We start from the raw sequence: 19,541 nt of genomic DNA on the forward strand, positions 1-19,541 counted from the left end.
TAATGCTTTACTTGCCCAGCTTTCAAACTACGGTACTATTTACAGTTGGTAGAGAGATGCAACCTATTTAGTTCCTCTTACTTTAGATTCACCTAGGGAACTTAAAGCTGCATTTTATTTACCAATGCTAAGAAATATATACCCCTGCAAAATATTCTACACAGCCACCACTTAATTTAAATCTAAAGTGTTCTCACAACTGAAATGTGTTTCCTTGAGAATGGTTTCTTAAGAAAGACCACCAGAACCTTTAATATCTCTCCGTGACAATCAGAATAATTATTTCAATAACTATTCAATGACTGCAACTCTACACGTCTGCTTAGCAATCAGAAGATTCAACAGATGCTAAAACAGGCAAATAGTTGGTATTCTTCTTCTAATGCTGCCTGTACATTTGAAGGAAAATAATACGTTTTATCCCCACAACAGCTTATTCTACAAATATGTTGTTGTAAATTAGTTCTCCCATAACCCCACCTCCCCCCCCCCCCCCCCCCCCCCGAGAATTCTCAAATAAACTGCATTCGAGGTAGCTTAAATCATGGATAATGGAGGTGCAGTGGTTAAATGATCAAACTAAACTCAGAGGATATGTACCAATCATGAATTTGGATGCATTTTTGAAAGTTTAGAAAAAAATCTTTACTATAAGTGATCTGGTTCACAACAGTATTTAACTGGTTTAATGATGGGAACTTTGGAGATACGAGCTGTTTGTGTGGAGTTTTTACTGTGACGGGCTTCCTCTAGTTGCTCTGGTTTCCACCCAAGATGCGTGGGTCTGCAGGAATGCGTTGTTGTAAATTGCCTTATGTGAAGACAGGCGATTGAATCGGGGTAGATTGATGAAAATATTGGAAGGATAAAAAAAATAAGATGAATGTAGGATTGGTGTAAACGGGTGATTGATGGATAGCATGGACACTTGACCAAAGACTTGTTTTCATGTCTGTACATTTATGTCTATCCTTACTTGTGCAACTACGAATAGGCAACAAATGTCAGCCATGCCAGTGAATTTTACAACCTCAGGAAGAATCAGCATGAATTTTCACAAATCAGAAATCTCTCCAGAATCAAACTTTCATTCGTTGATGATATCCAGGGATAGACTGAAGGTTGGCTGGATGTTATTGGGGGTGGGGTGGGGGCAGTGAAATATCAGTTTAAGAAATTACTAGAGGATATACAGGAATTATTGAAACCTAATGTGTGCTGCCAGCACTTTCTATTTTTTTATGCTATTATCAGCATTTGCTTTTTTTTCCCATTGCTAGCTTGCATAATTAGCTATAACAGCTGCAACCTAGAAGCTAAAGAATCTTGTTGACAGGGACGACATGCTGCAGAAGGGAACAAATTCAGAATTTTAAAGGTAAACCAAGGACTGTCTGGGGAAACGGCAGGGGTAATTAATTGCTGATGAAGTCAGGAAAGGGGCATGCATGGGGACTTTCAATTATGTATCTAGCATTAACGCTGCATATTTGTGGCAAGAACTTCAATAAGGAACAAAAGCTCCAACTAAAAAGATCAACATTTCTTATTCTATCCCAAATTATCTTTCAAACACGGAGCAGAACAACAGACAGCCAACCATGTCATCTCTGAGTGCCCGCTCTACCATCCACCAAATGGAGCTCGGGGCGTGGCACACATTGACGCAGAGACAACAACCTGGCTGCTCAACACCCGGCTTGAGATCTAACTATTCCTTTGGTTTATGTTTCATTCGCAAGAAGAAATATTTGAAACTCATGATAATCACTAAGATTAATTTGCATAATCATATTAAAAAAAACTGCTGAAAGGGAAATTATATGAATCTTTGGATTAAAAAAATATCCAAATGTAGTTTACAACATTTACAACAATTATCGCCCTCCTTTATGATAATGAATGATTTGATTGGTCAATTTCAACAGTATTAAAGTAAGTCCCCATTTACCATAAACTGCTAGTTTCAGATCAATATCTCCAAACATATATTCAAGTGAAAGAAGTTACATCAATTATTGCCAAAGAGAAAAACAATAAAACCATATTTTTCTTGCTCCTTATCAAACCAGAACAACTAGCAAGCAATTTGTTCAGGGAATTCCAACATTGGTACTCCCAGCAGATCCTCAAGAGTGCAAACACCCCTAGGTGTTCGACAAGAATTACCACAATTAGCTATTTATGGTCACATGGTCTAATTGAGAAGTTTGTAGAAATATGTATAGCCTGCCTTGGGTCCAACAACCATTAAAAACAGAATATAAATATTTATATGAGCTGATCGTTCGTCATTTAAGTTTAATTGGAATGAGATTTGAGAGTAACTGTAATTAGAGGACTGTGTAACAGTGGAGACTGAACTAGAACCCCAGCCTTTACCTATCTGAACTGAAAAAGTCAGGTCGGCTATTGATTCCTTCCCAATTTTAGTCTACCTGATCATTTCACCTCATGTTCACAGGCTATGATCGACTAGATAGGTTATGTCTTGGACCAGAGGTTCCCAGAAACCAGTGGGGACTCCATTCATCTTTACAGAAACTTTTAAGCATAACCTTGAATCTTTTCCACTATTTAGTAAACACCTCCAATGGCAGATTTCAAAATTGAGAATTTCTGTCAGGATTCCACTGTTGACAGGCCCAGCCCAACATAACCAATTAAAAGTAACTGGGGAACACTGGGGATATTAGCTTTGGAGAGGATACTGATGTTGGCTCGCTTATCAATCCATCAAATTTTCAGGATTTTGCATCGACAGTTTTCTAATGCTTTGAGATGCCTGCTGTATGTTGTTTTCATCTCTGAAGCATATAATTGGAGGGGAGAAATTGTTGCTGCCTGGTAGACCATTGGTTTTGTGCCGAGTCAGAGTTGTTTATCTGCCTTTCCCTCAATCAACCAAGGTTATGCAACCGCATTTATGTCAGTACCTTGTCACCACTGATGTCTGCCTATGCCTAGAGTGGTCTCCCAGGATAAGAGCATTTTACAGGGTCATGTCATGACCTTTATTGTCATAGGGCAGGTGGTGCACAGAAGAAAGCTTGATTTTGTTGGTATTAAGGCTCACTCTCTCATGCTTCAGTTGACAATGAATAATTTTCTATCAGTTCTGAACATCAGGATCACTCCCCTTGGGAAATTTGTTGAAGAAGTGGTGCATTATTGCAGCAAGAAAGATTGCGAAAAGTGTTGGGGAGACGTCACCAGCTTATTTGATACCAGTCTTCACAGAGAGTAATACTGTTGTAGAACCATTCAGCATCATCGCTTAAACACCATCGTGAAGTAAACACAGAAGGAAATAATAAATGTCGTGGAGCACCAAATTTGAAGGTGTTCCATTATCTACTCATTCCCCCCATCTCACAAATTACCACTATACTTCGGTACATTTGACAATAAATTAAATTAAATAGTGTTGAAAATGGCCATATACCACAACTGGTGCCTGCATTTTTGTTGGAGTTGTTGCACAGTGACGATTATGTCCACTCCGACTCTGCATAGACAAATCCATAATGTGATTTACCCTATTTCCTTTGACAAGAATAAGGTGAAGTGGAAATACGGCTCCGGCGATCAAAGTGGGACCGGCCCCGCGAGGCCGTACGGCTCAAGCGACCACGTTAGGTCGCGCTTGCCACATGCAGTCGCATGCTCGTGGGACAGGCCCTTTACTTCGTAACAGTGATTGCTTCGATATGGCAGTCTTAATGGGGTCTCATAACCCTCAATTCAAAGTGGGGAAACCTATATCCTTCAGATACAACTATTCTTCTAGAAGTAAACCCAGTGTTCACAGCTGAAACTCCAGTTGCCAATCACTGGTACTACCCTAAAAGGCCTGTCCCACTTGCGTGTCCTTGGCATGCAAATTACGCCACCTCATGGTCACGTTGAGCCGCGACGGTCCCACGAAAGTCGGGCACGATTCCATGCGACGCACAGCTGTCGGAGCATGTGACGTCATTTGAAGATGGACACAAAGCTGGAATAACTCAGCGGGACCAGCGGCATCTCTGGAGAAAAGCAATGGGTGATGTTTCGTGTCGAGACTCTTCTTCGGTCTGAAAAGAAGGGTCTCGACCCAAGACGTCACCCATTGCTTCTCTCCAGAGATGCTGCCGGTGCCGCTGAGTTACTCCAGCATTTTGTGTCAATCTTCAATTTTCTCGGCCCCGCTCTGGGAGTAGGAGTGAGGGCGGATCCGGACCGCAACGGCCATGAGTCCCAGGCAGAGTTCGGCGATCGTTTGCCTGCTTCTGCTGCTGTTGGAGGTGAGACGTTGCGTCGCGCCAGGGTCTTAGGCCTGTCCTACTTTGGCCGTCAGTTCCGCGACAGGCTGTTGGTGCGTGAAGATTTTGTTCACTACAAACATTTCGGAGCGCCGCGCGATATTGCACACAACTACATACCCCTTCTCGCTTCTAGGTGGGACCGGCCCTGCGCGGCCATACAATGCCCGTGTGCCTCAACGCGACCATGAGGTCACGTAATTTGCGTGCCAAGGACACGCAAGTGGGACAGGCCCTTTACTCTCCATCTTTGAACTCAATGGGATGTCCGCACCACAAGCCAAAAGTTTCTCCCTCTGCTTGGTGAAATTTTTGCCATGGTAACCCATTGACACATACAACTCTTTACTAAATCTTGTGTTTATATACGCTTAACAGAAAAATGGGCCAAGATGCTTCACAAAGGCATGATGAGACAGGAATGGATGCCAACTTAAAGCTGGAGTGCAGAAGACCTAAAGCTTGTGTCAAAGAGCTACGCGTGAGAACTTTACCTTTTTTTATTTTTATCAGAGCATTTAGCAATTAAGCATAGGGACATAAAGACATTTATATAGAACCTCAAGATAGCTACTTGTACTTTATTGTCAATTACATCCATTTGGAATTGCCTTTTTCAAAACTTTGGAAATGCGGCAGTTGCCACCGCAAGGTTTTAATTTAATAATGATAAATCATTGTGATATTTGCTAAAGGATACATATTTTCCGTAAAAGTCTAATCTGCATTTGGTTTATTTTCTCTTTTGCACTATCAAGTGTACTCATGTCTGGTATGATTTGTCTACATAGCACGCCAAACAGTTTTTGACTGTATCTCAGTACACATGATAATAATAAACCAATACCAGGAACGCTTACACTGCTCTTTGAAATGGTGCCATGGGATCTCTTACATTCACCAAAGGTGGCAAACAGACTGTCTAATCAGGGACACAGCATTACCAAAAATGCAGCATTCTCTCATTGGGAGTGACGGTCTAGATATGTGATCATTTCTCCAGAGGAGGATTTTAAGTCCACAATTGTGTGCCTCCTGCTGTGGATGTTGTCACAGAGCCAATAAAGGGAATTCTTATCCCACGCAAGTACAAGTTTGGGTCTCTCTGAAATTGATTCTACCAAAGATAATTAACAAGAAGCAACCTAATGGTTGTGACAGATCACTCACACTTCCATCTACACCAACATCCCTCCCCAGTTTTCAGGTCTTAAGAACCCACTGAAATAGTTATTGACTGCCATTGCAACAAGCACTGTACAGTTGTCACAAAACAAAATCCCCAGATGTAATTAAACAACTTGAAATTGAACGGTCCCTTTCAACATAGAAAAATGTCCAAAACTGCATAAAAAGCATAGTGAAACAAAAGGAATTGAAAAGTCAAAATTATTGTATGAAGGAAGGGAGGTGAAGAACTGAAGATATTTAAGAAGGGACCAAAATTCCATCTCACAACAGACAAAACGTGAAGAGGCGCCACCTAGGGCACCATACGATTGACAGCCTCGCGACCAGTCTGTCTGTTTCTTCGTCTTTTTATTTTTTATTTTTAGCATATTTTAAAAGTTTGTGTAAATGTTCTCTGGATTGTTTTACATGGGGGAGGGGGAAAGAGTCAGGGTAAACTTTTTTTTCCAGTCTCTTACCTTGCCGGAGAGGAGATTGGTTTTCGGGTCATCTCTCCAGTCGTTCTGCGGCCTAACATGATGGATCTGGAGGCCTCCTCGGGACTGACTTTGAGCCCCACCATGGGGTGTGGACTTACCATCGGAGCTGATCCCTTCCGTGGGATCGCTCCAACCGAGGCCTGAGAATTTTACCATCAAGGGCTCGCAGTCTCGGGAGAGACAGAGTCGGGAAGCTCCAACGACGCAGAGGTTCGACCAGCCCCGACCCGGGGTCCGATCACAGGCGCGGGGGAACTGAGATTCCCCCCCGATGCAGGAGTTGATCGCCCTGATGAGGAGGGCTCGACGACCGGCTACGGAAGTCAAGATCTTCCCATCAACAGAAGGCTCGAGGCCCCCGACCGCGGGAGAACAAAGAAGGGAAGCGATTTAACTTTCTCGCCTTCCATCAGTGAGGAATATGGAGGAGTCACTGTGGTGGATGCTTATGTTAAAATGTAATTTGCGTGTTCTGTTGCTTTTTATTTGTATGACTGACTTGGCAAATGAAATTCCTTGTATGTTGCAAAACATACTTGGCTAATAAAGTATTATTGTTTTGTATTGTATGGTTGACAATTAGAAATTAAAAAAAATGTGGAATATATAGAAATCGAGTATGAAGCAGATTGAAAAAATATACAAATACTTAAAATACTGACACAAACAGAACATTTTAGAAAGATTCAACAGATTAGGCAATATGTGTTGAAAGATAAATATTTCCATTTTTACAATGTTGTCTGAGTATTTTCTGTTCCTATTTAAGGGCTAGCTAATAAGTTTGAAGTGCATTGGTCCAAACTGCTGCCCCCTTTGCCTGGACAATCTATTGCAAATGATTTACTAAAATTCTGACACTTAAAAGTCTATCACTTACCTATATATTGACAAATAAAAACAAAGAAGTGATGCGCTGATGATTCCTATTAGCAATGCCAACACCAATTTATATACACTGCCTTAAAAATAACAGCCAACAGTGGAAAAACTGTTGCAAAACTGCCTCTTTTCATTCTCATCAAAAATTTCCTGTAACCTTTCAAACTTATGAAGATGTAACAGAATGAGCCATAAGCTCTATCTGACAGTCTTAATACAAAAAATTGAAATATGACGTAAGCATGCTCATCATTTTATCCACATTGACACGAGATCAGTCTATCCAGTTGACAGGTGTTCCATATGGCTACTGACCCGTATTCTCTGTATCAGAGGCTCTTGTCCAAGAACTGAGTAATACAGATTCAGTAAAAATAAAGTCTAATTCTGTTGAGAAACAAGACGAGTGCACTATTTATTGGACCTATCATGTTCCTTGATTGCAGAAAAATCAGAATTAATGGACAAATTACACAATCTCCAAGCAAAAACCTACAAGTGACCAGAGGCAATTTATTTCACTCTGGCACAAACTCACTGCATGTCAGCTGCTTGTCATCTGAATATTTGCCAAATAGTGCAATGTACTACAGCTGCTTTCCCTTACAATGACCACAAAATAATCTGTGAAAATTCATAGCATAGATTAAAATTTGCATCACCCTTTGACACCATAAATTTGAGGATGACCTAACTTATGTAAATTGCATAAACAAGTAAACTCAAATACATTTAAATATGGTGAATGGAAAAAACTTTTGTTATTTCAGATCATCAATAGACTTAGGCTTGGACTTAATGCCTACCCTATTCACTGGCCCCTGATTTCAATCCATGCTGAATGATTACAAAGAGACAATTCTGGGCTAAATTCCGTTTGTGTGACAAAAATGTAAACGTATATTCATAGAATTGGCATGAAGAATCATCACAAGACCTCTCACAAAGAAAATCCCCTCAAATATGTTGCCTAGTCTGAATTAAAGGCATTGCAGTTTACCGAGGGAGAGCAATTAACAAGGCACTGGTCGCAATCTTACAATCTTCCATAGATACAGGGTTTGTGAGAAAATGAAAATTTTACACTCTTATTCAAAACTAAAATGATGCAAGTTTAAACCCTGTAACTACAAGTCAGCCTGTGTAACTTGAGTGATGGGAAAGCTACTACAGACATAATCATAGCACAAAATTTGCAATTGGACGTGAATAAATAAAGGAAAAGTAGAAGGGATGTGTCAAAGGAATCTATTAATCAACATTTTTAATGAGGTTATAAAGGATTCCGCAGAGCACGGTAATTGGCAATTGTATGTCGAACATTAAGAAGGCATTTGACAAAAAATACCAGCAAAATACTGCGGATGCTACAAAACTGAAATGAGAATAGGTGTTGAGATGCACTTGGCATTTGCTGAAGTGCCACCAAATACACATCAGGAAAATTGAGTCATGGAGCACAGAAAGTGGGGAAAGTGAAATTAAGGATTCAAAACCAACAATGGTGAACATATTTTTAATCTGAGATGATTGGTGCTTGGTTCACTACTTATCCAGAATACAAAAGGAGTGATGAAGACAAATGTGCAGGACATTATTTCAAAATTTGCTGAGAACAAAGCCTGGAAGCAGAGAAACAGCAAGAATTGTGACATAATTCACGTGGACATTGAAAAGGTTGGTGAAACAGGCAGACACAAAGCAGATTGACCTGACTGTAGCCATTGCCATCTTACTTTACTCTCAATCAAAATGGTGATGGTATCATGACAGTATTGGCAAAGAACATTTACCAGGAAACTATTCAAAGCTTGTCTTGGCTGTTTGTTTTTTTACCAACTCTACACCTTACTACAGCTTTGATCCAACATAGGGAAGAAAGGCAAATTCTGGTGGCATTGACAGTAGTCATTCTTATCCCCCAAGGAGGCTCCTGACCAAGTGTGGCATCAAAGAACACGGTAAAACTGAGAAAATGGCAAAAAGGAAAACTACCCCATGGTCAGTGATAAATCCAAAGATGGCTGTCAGCCGTGGAAATCAGTCACATCAGCAGAACTGAAAGTAACCTTTGTGTCATGTGGCTGTTGGGAAATGAGCATATTGAAGGAGGAAAAATACAATGAACCATCTGGGCAATCAAAAGCATGACATCACCCTCCTATTCAGCCTCCTGCTGGGGTTACCATTAAGCATTAATGTAAATGGATCATACCATGACAATAGCAAGTCAGAAGATGCGATCAAGCAGCTATTGATTCATCTCCTGGCACCCCAAACCCTTTCCACCATATTGAAGGCACATATCAGCAATGTGATGGAAAACTCTCTGTTTGCCTGGATGAGCGCAGCTTCAGCAAGAGTCAGGAAGCCTTTTACAATAGAGGAAACAAAGCCATTTAGCTGAAACCCCATCCCCCATCGAATATTTCACTTCCTCCACCACTATACACAACGGCTGTAATGCCTACCATCAACAACACATTACAGTTACTCACCATAGCTATTCCAACAAGAAGGAAATGTGCATTCACTCAAGTGGGATTATTAAAAACCTCCCAGTAGCTAGTGGGAGGTAAAGAAACAGAAATGTTGGCAGATTGTATAAAGATGTGAAAGCGACAGTTGTCATAGTGGGCGACTTCCCCAAAATCAACTGGTGGAAAAGGCTTATTTGGGGCATAATTTATTGGGTATATCCTGGAGGGTTTCTTGAAACTATGTGTGGATAGTCCAACTCAAGCAGGGACAATACTGGACCTAAAAATGGGAAATAAGTCTGACCAGGTGACTGGTGTATCAGTGGAAGAGCTTTTGGGGAGCAGTGATCACTACATAGGTTTTAAGATAGTTATGAATTAAGGATAGGCCTGTACATTTCAAAGAAAGTACGAAATTGAGGCAAGGCAGATTACAATATTTGGCATGAATTAGGGAGAGCAAATTGGAAACAGCTGTTATCGAGTAATCCACATCAGACAAGTAATTTAAAGACTAGCTGATCAGAGTTCTGGAATGGCATGTTCCAGTGAGGAAGAGGGAAAGGGATAGCAAGGAAAGGGAACTGTAGGTGATCAGAGTCGTAAACTTAGTTGAAAAGGAAGAAGGTTCAGGAAAAGAACTAGGACAGAGGCATTGAGGAATATAAAACAAGCACAAAAGAACTCATGCAGGAAATTAGATGGGCCAAAAGGGGCCCTGAAGAGTCATTAGCAAGTCTGATTAAAGTAAATCCTATGGCTTTTTAGTACATTAAAAACAGGAGAGTAACTATGGAGGAGGTAGGACCACTTAAGGATAAAAGGAGAACATTTATTCTTGGAGTTAGAGGATGTAGGTGATTTATTAAATGCGTACTTTGTATATGTATTCACCAAGAAGGACAGTAGATCAGTGTGCTAATATGCTAGGGCAGTTTGAGGTCATGATGCACGTGGTGTTGGCTGTCTTGAAGGGCTTGAGGGAAGATAAATCTATCATGGGTTATTGTGAGACGCAAGAGAGGAAAATGCAGGGGCCTTGACAAAGAACTTTGTATCTTCTCAAGCCACAAGTAAAATCCCAGAAGACTGGAGAGTAGCCAATATTGTTCCTTTGTTTAAGAAGGGAAATTGAGCTAATCCAAGAAATTATAGTTCAGTGAGCTTCATGTCCAAGGTAGGGACGTTATTGGAGATAATTCTTCAGATAGGATTTACTCTCTTTTGGAAGAAAATTTCATAATTAGGGACAGTTAGCTTGGAGCCTTTTTCTGCAGCAGATCAAGGCTCACTATTGATTGGGTCTTTTTTTGAGGTGATTGTGGAAGGTAGAGCAGTGAATGTTGTCCACATGTATTTTAGTAAGGATTTGATAAAGTCCCCCATGGTAGGCTGATCCAGAAGATTAAGATGCATGGGATCGATATATTGCCAATAGAAGGCCGAGGGCAGTGGGTTATTCTAGCTGGAGGTCTTTGACCAGTAGTGCTCTGCAGGGTTCTTTGTTAGGGCCTCTGATTGTGAGATATAAATGACTTGGACGTTAATATAGATAGGTTGGTTACTAAGTTTGCAGACAATACCAAAATGGTGGAGTTAGAAATAGTGATAAAGGCTGTCAAATAATAGAGCAGGATATAGATCAATTACAGATGTAAAAATTAAATTTAATCAGAACAAATATGAGGTGTTTGCACTTTAGGTGGTCAAATACAAGGGGATAGTATATAATTAATTGTAAGACCCTTGACAGTATCAATGTACAGAGGGATCCTGGGGTCTACGTCAATAGCTTCCTGAAAATGGCAACAAATAGATAACGTAGTCAAGGCGGCTTATGGTATGCTTACCTTCATCGATCAGGACATTGAACACAAGAATCAGAAAGTCACATTGCAGTTTTATAGAACTATGGTTAGGCTGCATTTGCAGTATTATGCAATTGCAGTCCTGGTCACCCTAAGGATGTAGAGGCTTTGGAGAGGGTATGGAGCAGTTTTGCAGGATGCTGCCTGGATTCGAGGGCATTAGCTATAAGGAGAGATCGGAGAGGGAACTTGCATTTTTTTCTCTGGAGCATCAGAGGGCGAGGGAGAATTGTTAAAAGTGTATTACAGCATGAGCATCATAGATGGGGTAGACAGAATCTTTTTCCCAGGGTGGAATTGTCAAAGTTAGAGGCTCCAAGGTCAGATAGGAGAAGTTTACATGCAAGGCATGTTTGTTAAAATAGTGGTGGATACCTGGAATGTAATGTCAGGTTTGGTTGAAGCAGATACAATACAAGCATTTAAGAGGATTGTAGATGGGCACATGGATAGACAGGGAATGGAGGGATAGAGAGCACGTGTAGGCAGAGGAAATTTGTTTAACTTTGCATCATGTTCGGCACAGACATTGTGGGCTGAAGGGCCTGTTCCGTGCTGTACTGTTCTTGAATTTTCATAAACACAACCCCAACACAAGGGACAAGGGCAGGTTGAGAACGCTTCCAACAGATTCCTCACCAAGGTGCACACTACCTGAAGTAAACTGCCATTCATTCAGTGAAACTGCATATTATAGATGGGATTGCGATGGTTAAAAAAAACAGCTCCTCCCCATTTTCTTAAGAGCATGTAGGGGATAATAAATGACACTCTTGCTGACAACGCTCATGAAAGTAGAGTGTTTACTATGGAGGAGCAAAGTCCTTAAAAGAAAAAAAAAGGCTATAAACTGATACGAGAACAGAGTGGCTGCTAAATCTGTGTACAGAAATCTTTTAATGTGGCAGGGCAGGTCAAGAAAGCACATATGTTGAATAAGTGGAGGATTAATTTCAGACATAGCAAATAACAGTGCAAATGCCTGGGAAAGAGTTCCCAAAATGTTACCAGAATCATCCCTAGTATAAGTGACTGAAGAAACAAAGATTGTTTTTTGCAGAAGAGGAAGCCAAGCAGTGAAAGATCTCAAAATCACAAAGGATCTTAATAATGTAAATACAAATAAGCCATTTCTAATGGCAAAAGGGTCAAGGAACAGAACGTACAGGTGTATAGATTGATTACAGGGATCCAGTGATGACAAAGAAAATGGAGTCAGTGATGCAGCATAGAAACAGGCTCCAGACACCATCTGCATTATCCATCAAGCACCTATTTACACAATGCACATTATTAATTTCATCCCTAACCATCTTCTCTCCACGTTCCACATTTCCCCCCCAATTCTACCACTCACCTGGACAATAGGGGCAATTTACAGTAGCCTATTAATCTCCCCACCATGAGGGACATGAGATGAAACCACAACACCCAAGGAAAACACATGCAGTCACAGGGAGAACATTAAATTCTACACAGGGAAAAATATAGAGATCAGCATTGAATTGTGGTTGTCAGTGTGATGAGACAGCAGCTCAACTTGCCACTGTGCCATCCCAAACCCGTTCCATGCCAAGAACAGTTATGAAGGGCAACTTAGATATAGACAAGCAGATTCAGTTTTGACCAGACATGTAGTTGAAGGTAAAAGCATCACAGGGTTTCAGGGAAAGATATGGAATGGGTGCAGCTAAGTAGCTCTTACAAAAGCCAGTTTACGGTCGTCGGTGTTATAAAATATCACGTTCACGTGGGCACATAAATCCAATTCAAAAATCACTCTTCAGACCTGTTTTCTGCGTTGCACAATGCTACACAATTTACACATTATATACTTAAAGCACATAAGAACACGTGCAGGTAAATCTGCTTTACGGCTAACGGTATAGTACAAGATTAGTAGATTAGCAAATCCCAGTTTAAGGACAATTGTGGAATGAAAACTCCCGTCAACTGCTCATAGGTTTGAGATGCAGCCAAATTATCTGGAGGCGAGGCCTTTCCCTCCATCGATCTTTCAGTTTAAAAAAGGGTGAAACTGTCGATGCTGATAATTTATTAAAGATGTATGATATCGCCTGGACCCGAGAGTTCCTTCAAAACCCACCAGACAATGGTATGGGCGAACACTCGGTGCGGACAGCTGGCTCCCTCGGGCTGTTCTGAGAGAAGTGCCCCCGAACCCTCCTCCTACTTCACATAGGGTACCGGTGATGAGAGGGGAAGACAGCGGAACGGCCCGGTCGGGTCCCGGTCATTGACCAGTTACTGGGGTCAGGTTTCCATCGCCACAGAACACCTTCCACTGCCCGTGTCGGGCCCAGCGCGGTCGCTTCAGCCGCCGGGGTCCCGGAGCCGCAGGACAATTATGATGCGCAGGTTCCGGCCCCGGGGTCTGCGCGCCTGCGGCCCACAGGCTCGGCCCGACGTCGTGCCTCAGCAGCACCGGGGTGAAGAGTTTACCGCCGCCCACTCACCTTCTACAGGGCCCTATAATAAAGCCGGCTCCTTTCCCCAACTTCATTCAAACTCACTGCGGGACACGATGCCGGGAACCCGCACTGCCGCAACCTCGGCCTTTCATCCCGCGACAAGGCAGCCGCGGCCGCAGGTTCATCCTTAACCCGCAGATAGGCGACGCCTTCCTGCAGCGCCCTCAGTGGCTCGGAGTCGCCTGAAGCGCCTTCAGCGGTTCGGAGTCGCCTGCAGCGCCCTCGGCGGCTTGATGGTGAAAGTAAAATAAAAGCAGATGCTAGAAATCTGAAATGAAAATGTAAAAAACACTCAACAGGTCAGACAGCATTCACAACTCACCCCACGTGGATTTCAATTTAGAATTTCATCTGCACAATTCGGGCCCACCAGATCACATATATGCTGAAATTATCTAGCATTTGTCAAGGTAGAGCCTCGTCTCATCCTGAGACGACCTTAATCATTAAGTTAAGGCATATATATGCTCTCTTTACAATAACACAGACTCACTTGATCTCAAAATTGCCATGTTCCGCAGTTCTATTTATATTTACTCAGAAGAATATTTCCTATTATTTCTTCGCCACATTTAGTGCTGTTATCGGTGACTTTTCCCTTCCTTCTGACATGAAAAATCACAAACTTCAATTGTTCCTTATGTCCACATTACCTTTGCTGCTGCCTCGCTGGTCTGTTCTTCAATTCCCACCAACCACCTTATGACACTGAGTACACGTTCCTTTGCAACGGCCTGAGGTGCAACACCCATCTGTTGAATGGTAGGGCACTGTCCGAACAAACAAAGAGAACAGTTCCAATCTTTTCTGGCACATCATAGGAGTTGATTGGTTATCAGTTTAGTGTGATCGTTTCGCTGAACACCTACGCTCAGTACGATTTGGCCTACATGATCTCCTGGTTGCCATTGTTGCCAGATCTGATTTGTTCTGTACCTTTTCATACCTCTAGTTTTCTTCGCCACTGACTCTCGGTTTGAAGAAGGGTCCCAACCCGAAACATAGAAACATAGAAACATAGAAATTAGGTGCAGGAGTAGGCCATTCGGCCCTTCGAGCCTGCACCGCCATTCAATATGATCATGGCTGATCATCCAACTCAGTATCCCGTACCTGCCTTCTCTCCATACCCCCTGACCCCCTTAGCCACAAGGGCCACATCTAACTCCCTCTTAAATATAGCCAATGAACTGGCCTCAACTACCCTCTGTGGCAGAGAGTTCCAGAGATTCACCACTCTCTGCGTGAAAAAAGTTCTTCTCATCTCGGTTTTAAAGGATTTCCCCTTTATCCTTAAGCTGTGACCCCTTGTCCTGGACTTCCCTAACATCGGGAACAATCTTCCAGCATCTAGCCTGTCCAACCCCTTAAGAATTTTGTAAGTTTCTGTAAGATCCCCTCTCAATCTTCTAAATTCTAGAGAGTATAAACCAAGTCTATCCAGTCTTTCTTCATAAGACAGTCCTGACATCCCAGGAATCAGTCTCGTGAACCGTCTCTGCACTCCCTCTATGGCAATAATGTCCTTCCTCAGATTTGGAGACCAAAACTGTACGCAATACTCCAGGTGTGGTCTCACCAAGACCCTGTACAACTGCAGTAGAACCTCTCTGCTCCTATACTCAAATCCTTTTGCAATGAAGGCTAACATACCATTCGCTTTCTTTACTGCCTGCTGCACCTGCATGCCTACCTTCAATGACTGGTGTACCATGACACCCAGGTCTCGCTGCATCTCCCCCTTTCCCAATCGGCCACCATTTAGATAATAGTCTGCTTTCCTGTTTTTGCCACCAAAATGGATAACCTCACATTTATCCACATTATACTGCATCTGCCAAACATTTGCCCACTCACCCAGCCTATCCAAGTCACCCTGCAGTCTCCTAGCATCCTCCTCACAGCTAACACTGCCCCCCAGCTTAGTGTCATCCGCAAACTTGGAGATATTGCCTTCAATTCCCTCATCCAGATCATTAATATATATTGTAAATAGCTGGGGTCCCAGTACTGAGCCTTGGGGTACCCCACTAGTCACTGCCTGCCATTGTGAAAAGGACCCGTTTACTCCTACTCTTTGCTTCCTGTTTGCCAGCCAGTTCTCTATCCACATCAATACTGAACCCCCAATGCCTTGTGCTTTAAGTTTGTATACTAATCTCTTATGTGGGACCTTGTCGAAAGCCTTCTGGAAGTCCAGATACACCACATCCACTGGTTCTCCCCTATCCACGCTACTAGTTACATCCTCGAAAAATTCTATAAGATTCGTCAGACATGATTTACCTTTCGTAAATCCATGCTGACTTTGGCCAATGATTTCACCACTTTCCAAATGAAACGTCACCTATACCCTTTCTCCAGAGATGCTGCTTGACCCCTAAGTTGCTCCAGCATTGTGTGTCTGTTTTCAGTGTAAACCAGCATCGGCATTTCCTTCCTACACAATGTTGTGTGAATATTCTGTGAAACAGTGCCTGCATCTTATGGGGTTCAAGAACTCAGAGAGAGTGTGGACAGAAATGCAGTTGACATCATGGGATTCACTTCATCCTGCATTGTAAAATTTAGTAAAGCAAGATTTAGTAAAACCGCCAGCGACATTACGGTTTCAATCTAATAGAAGCCGCTCCAAATGTTGTCGTTCACTATTCCTTTTAACCCTCTCACAGGGCAGCAAGGGAATAATAACAAGCCCCGACGAGACAGTCAATGGACAGCGGCTCTGAAACATATGGAGTGGTGCGACCAAGGTGAACCGATGGACTGCATCAAAGTGTCAGGGCAAGGTGCAAGCAGGGTGTCAAGATAAAGTTGTTCGGCACGGACTTGTAAGGCCGAGATGGCCTGTTTCCGTGCTGTAATTGTTGTTAAATGGTTATAAAAGTAAAAGGTTTTGAATCATGCACAAACATAAAAGCAACATTGTATTAGGGGAAGGTACACAAAAATGCTGGAGAAACTCAGCGGGTGCAGCAGCATCTATGGAGCGAAGGAAATAGGCAACGTTTCGGCCGATACCCTTCTTCAGACTGGAAAGTCGTTCGCTTTTGTTAGTTCATGGCTGATCGGTGATTCGTCTCCATTTAGTTTGGTTTAGTTTCGAGATACAGCGCGGAAACAGGCCCTTCGGCCCACCTACAGCCACTTGGGACATTTGTTTTTTACATTTACCAAGCCAATTAACCTATAAACCTGTACGTCTTTGGAGTGTGGGAGGAAACCGAAGACCTCGGAGAAAACCCACGCAGGTCCCGGGGATAACGTACAAACTCCGTACAGACAGGCAGCACTAGTAGTCGGGATCGAACCCGGTTCTCCGGCGCTGCATTCGCTGTAAAGCAGCAACTCTAACGCCGTGCCACCGTCATCTGCCTCTTTCCCACATAAATTCACACAGCACATAAATGCACCCTTTGCCCCCCAAATCCAACCATCAAGCACGTCTGTACACCAATCCTTACACAGTCGGGATCGAACCCGGTTACACTAATCCCATTGTTTTGTTGCAAGGTTCCCATCAACTTCATCCCCCTTCGCACAGATTCGATCACTCATCTGCACATTAGGGACAATTTCCTGTGGGCAATTAACCTACCAACTGTGTCTTTGGGATGTGGGGGAAATCCATGCAATCACAGGGAATCCATGCTATCTCCCCACAGACAACGGCACACTGGTGCAGCGGTAGAGCTGCTGCCTCACAGCGCCAAAGACTCGGTTTCAATCCTGACCAAAGATCCTATAGCAGAGCTCCGCTATAGGATCTTTGATCTTGACTGTGCAGAGTAGGTTTTCTCCGGGTACTCCGGTTCCCCCCCCACATTTGACATACGTGCAGGTTTGGAGATATATTGGCTTCTGTAAATTGCCCCAAGTGTGTACAATGCGAAAGTGGGATTACATAGAACTAGTGTATGGGTGGTTCCGTGGACCCGGTGGGCCGAAGGGGTTGTTCCCACGCTTGATGTCTAAACTAAACTGACCCAACACCACCCTCTTGTTTAAGAGGGAACTGCAGATGCTGGAGAATCGAAGGTTACACAAAAAAGCTGGAGAAACTCAGCGGGCGCAGCAGCATCTATGGAGCGAAGGAAATAGGCAACGTTTCGGGCCGAAACCCTTCTTCAGACTGGGCGATACAGTCCAGTCTGAAGAAGGGTTTCGGCCCGAAACGTTGCCTATTTCCTTCGCTCCATAGATGCTGCTGCACCCGCTGAGTTTCTCCAGCTTTTTTGTGTAACCAACACCACCCTCTGTTGGGATTGAACCTAGCTTGCTGGAGCAGTGAAGCAGCAGCTTAACCAGCTGCGCCACTGTGGCTTTGACCTGTATCGCCCTTGTTACCTCAACCTAACAAAATACTATACCTGAATAATCCTGTTCACAAATCCGCAGCTTCTGAAAGATAATCACAATTTTTTTGGACGGAGAAAATATTTCCTAATTGTATTCCTTAATTTACGGCAATGGCATTGGTGCAACATAGACGCAGTAGGGTCGATCCTGACTACGGGTGCTGTCTGTGCGGAGTTTATACGATATCTCCGTGAACGCATGTGTGCTCCGGTTTCCTTCCTCACATGCCAAAGACGTGCTAGTTTGTAGTTATAATTTGTCCCGAGAGTGTAGGACAGTTTTAGTGTACGGGATCGCAGATGTGCGCGGACATCAAAGGTGGAGTAACTAAGCGGATCAGACGGCATACATAGCATCTCAGGGGAAAAGGAATAGGCGACGTTTCGGGTCGAGACCCTTCTCCAGACTGAAGTCAGACTCCATTTCCTTGTCTCCACCCACCGACTACGTTGCTCCAGCTTTTCGTGTCTATCTTCGGTTTAAACCAGCACCTGCAGGTTCTTCCCATAAATTAATAAGGTTTCCCTCTGACTTTCAGTCATGGAATGGTGGGAAATTCCTAGCGCATAAGAAGGTGTTTAAAGCAAAGGACCAGGCTACGAGTAAAGCGAAGGTAGACAAAAATGCTGGAGAAACTCAGCGGGTGAGGGAGCATCTATGGAGCGAAGGAAATAGGCAACGTTTCGGGTCGAAATTCCCATCTAGTAAAACTATATAGGAATTTATGTGATCGGAATGCTACTCAAATTGATCATGTGTAGAGTTACTAAATTAAGCGTGTATGAAGGAACTGCAGATGCTGGTTTAAACAGAAGATGGACACAAAATGCTGGAGTAACTCAGCATCTCTGGGGAGAAAGAATGAGTAACGTTTCGGGTCGAGACCTTTCTTCAGACTCTCTGGGCAGCGTTTCGGGTCGAGACCTTTAATTAGTGTAAATGGGATTAAATTGAGTGACTTGCTTCGTATGGTAATTACAGCTGGACAGGCTCTCAACCTTATCAAAGAGGAGGTCAACACCATCATTAAGTTTAATAGCCACGCTTAGAACTCAGGGAACACTTAAAAGCTTATTAGCAAATTGGTTCTAGCACACTAGAAAAAAAACGCCCATTTTCTGTGAATCAAGTGCAGCAGTGTAAATTGAAGCAGAGAGACATTTCCCTCTGGCTGGAGTGACTAAAACTAATGAGTACTTATTTCAAGGGGTCGGCCATTTAGGACTGAGATTAAGTATAATTCTTCATTGGGATGAATTGAGAATATTTATAATTTCCAACCTCAAGAGGCTGTGAGTGTTCAATTGATCCCTGTTCAAGGCTTGAGAGTGATAGATTTTAAAAAGGGATGTGGGAATCAGGATGAGCAGAGTAGAGCTAGATATGATATTATTCAGTCTTCGGGTAGGCTTGAGAAACCACTTGGATTACACACAGCGTGAAGTGTTGGCTATGCCTATGAGCACTTTGTAGTTGGATTCTGACA

General features: G+C 42.9%; 1 long non-coding RNA gene across 1 annotated transcript in view; it reads right to left on the minus strand.

Annotated features, from left to right (window-relative positions):
- The window catches only part of LOC129711261 (uncharacterized), a 30,020-nt gene extending 16,146 nt beyond the window's left edge, over positions 1-13,874 (minus strand). Inside the window, exon 1 of the long non-coding RNA XR_008725798.1 lies at positions 13,682-13,874. This is a non-coding gene — a long non-coding RNA (uncharacterized LOC129711261). The remainder of the gene's footprint in view (positions 1-13,681) is intronic.
- Positions 13,875-19,541: the final 5,667 nt, after the last annotated feature.

The sequence above is a fragment of the Leucoraja erinacea genome, chromosome 29 (genome assembly GCF_028641065.1).
Source record: "Leucoraja erinacea ecotype New England chromosome 29, Leri_hhj_1, whole genome shotgun sequence".
NCBI classification, from domain to species: domain Eukaryota; kingdom Metazoa; phylum Chordata; class Chondrichthyes; order Rajiformes; family Rajidae; genus Leucoraja; species Leucoraja erinaceus.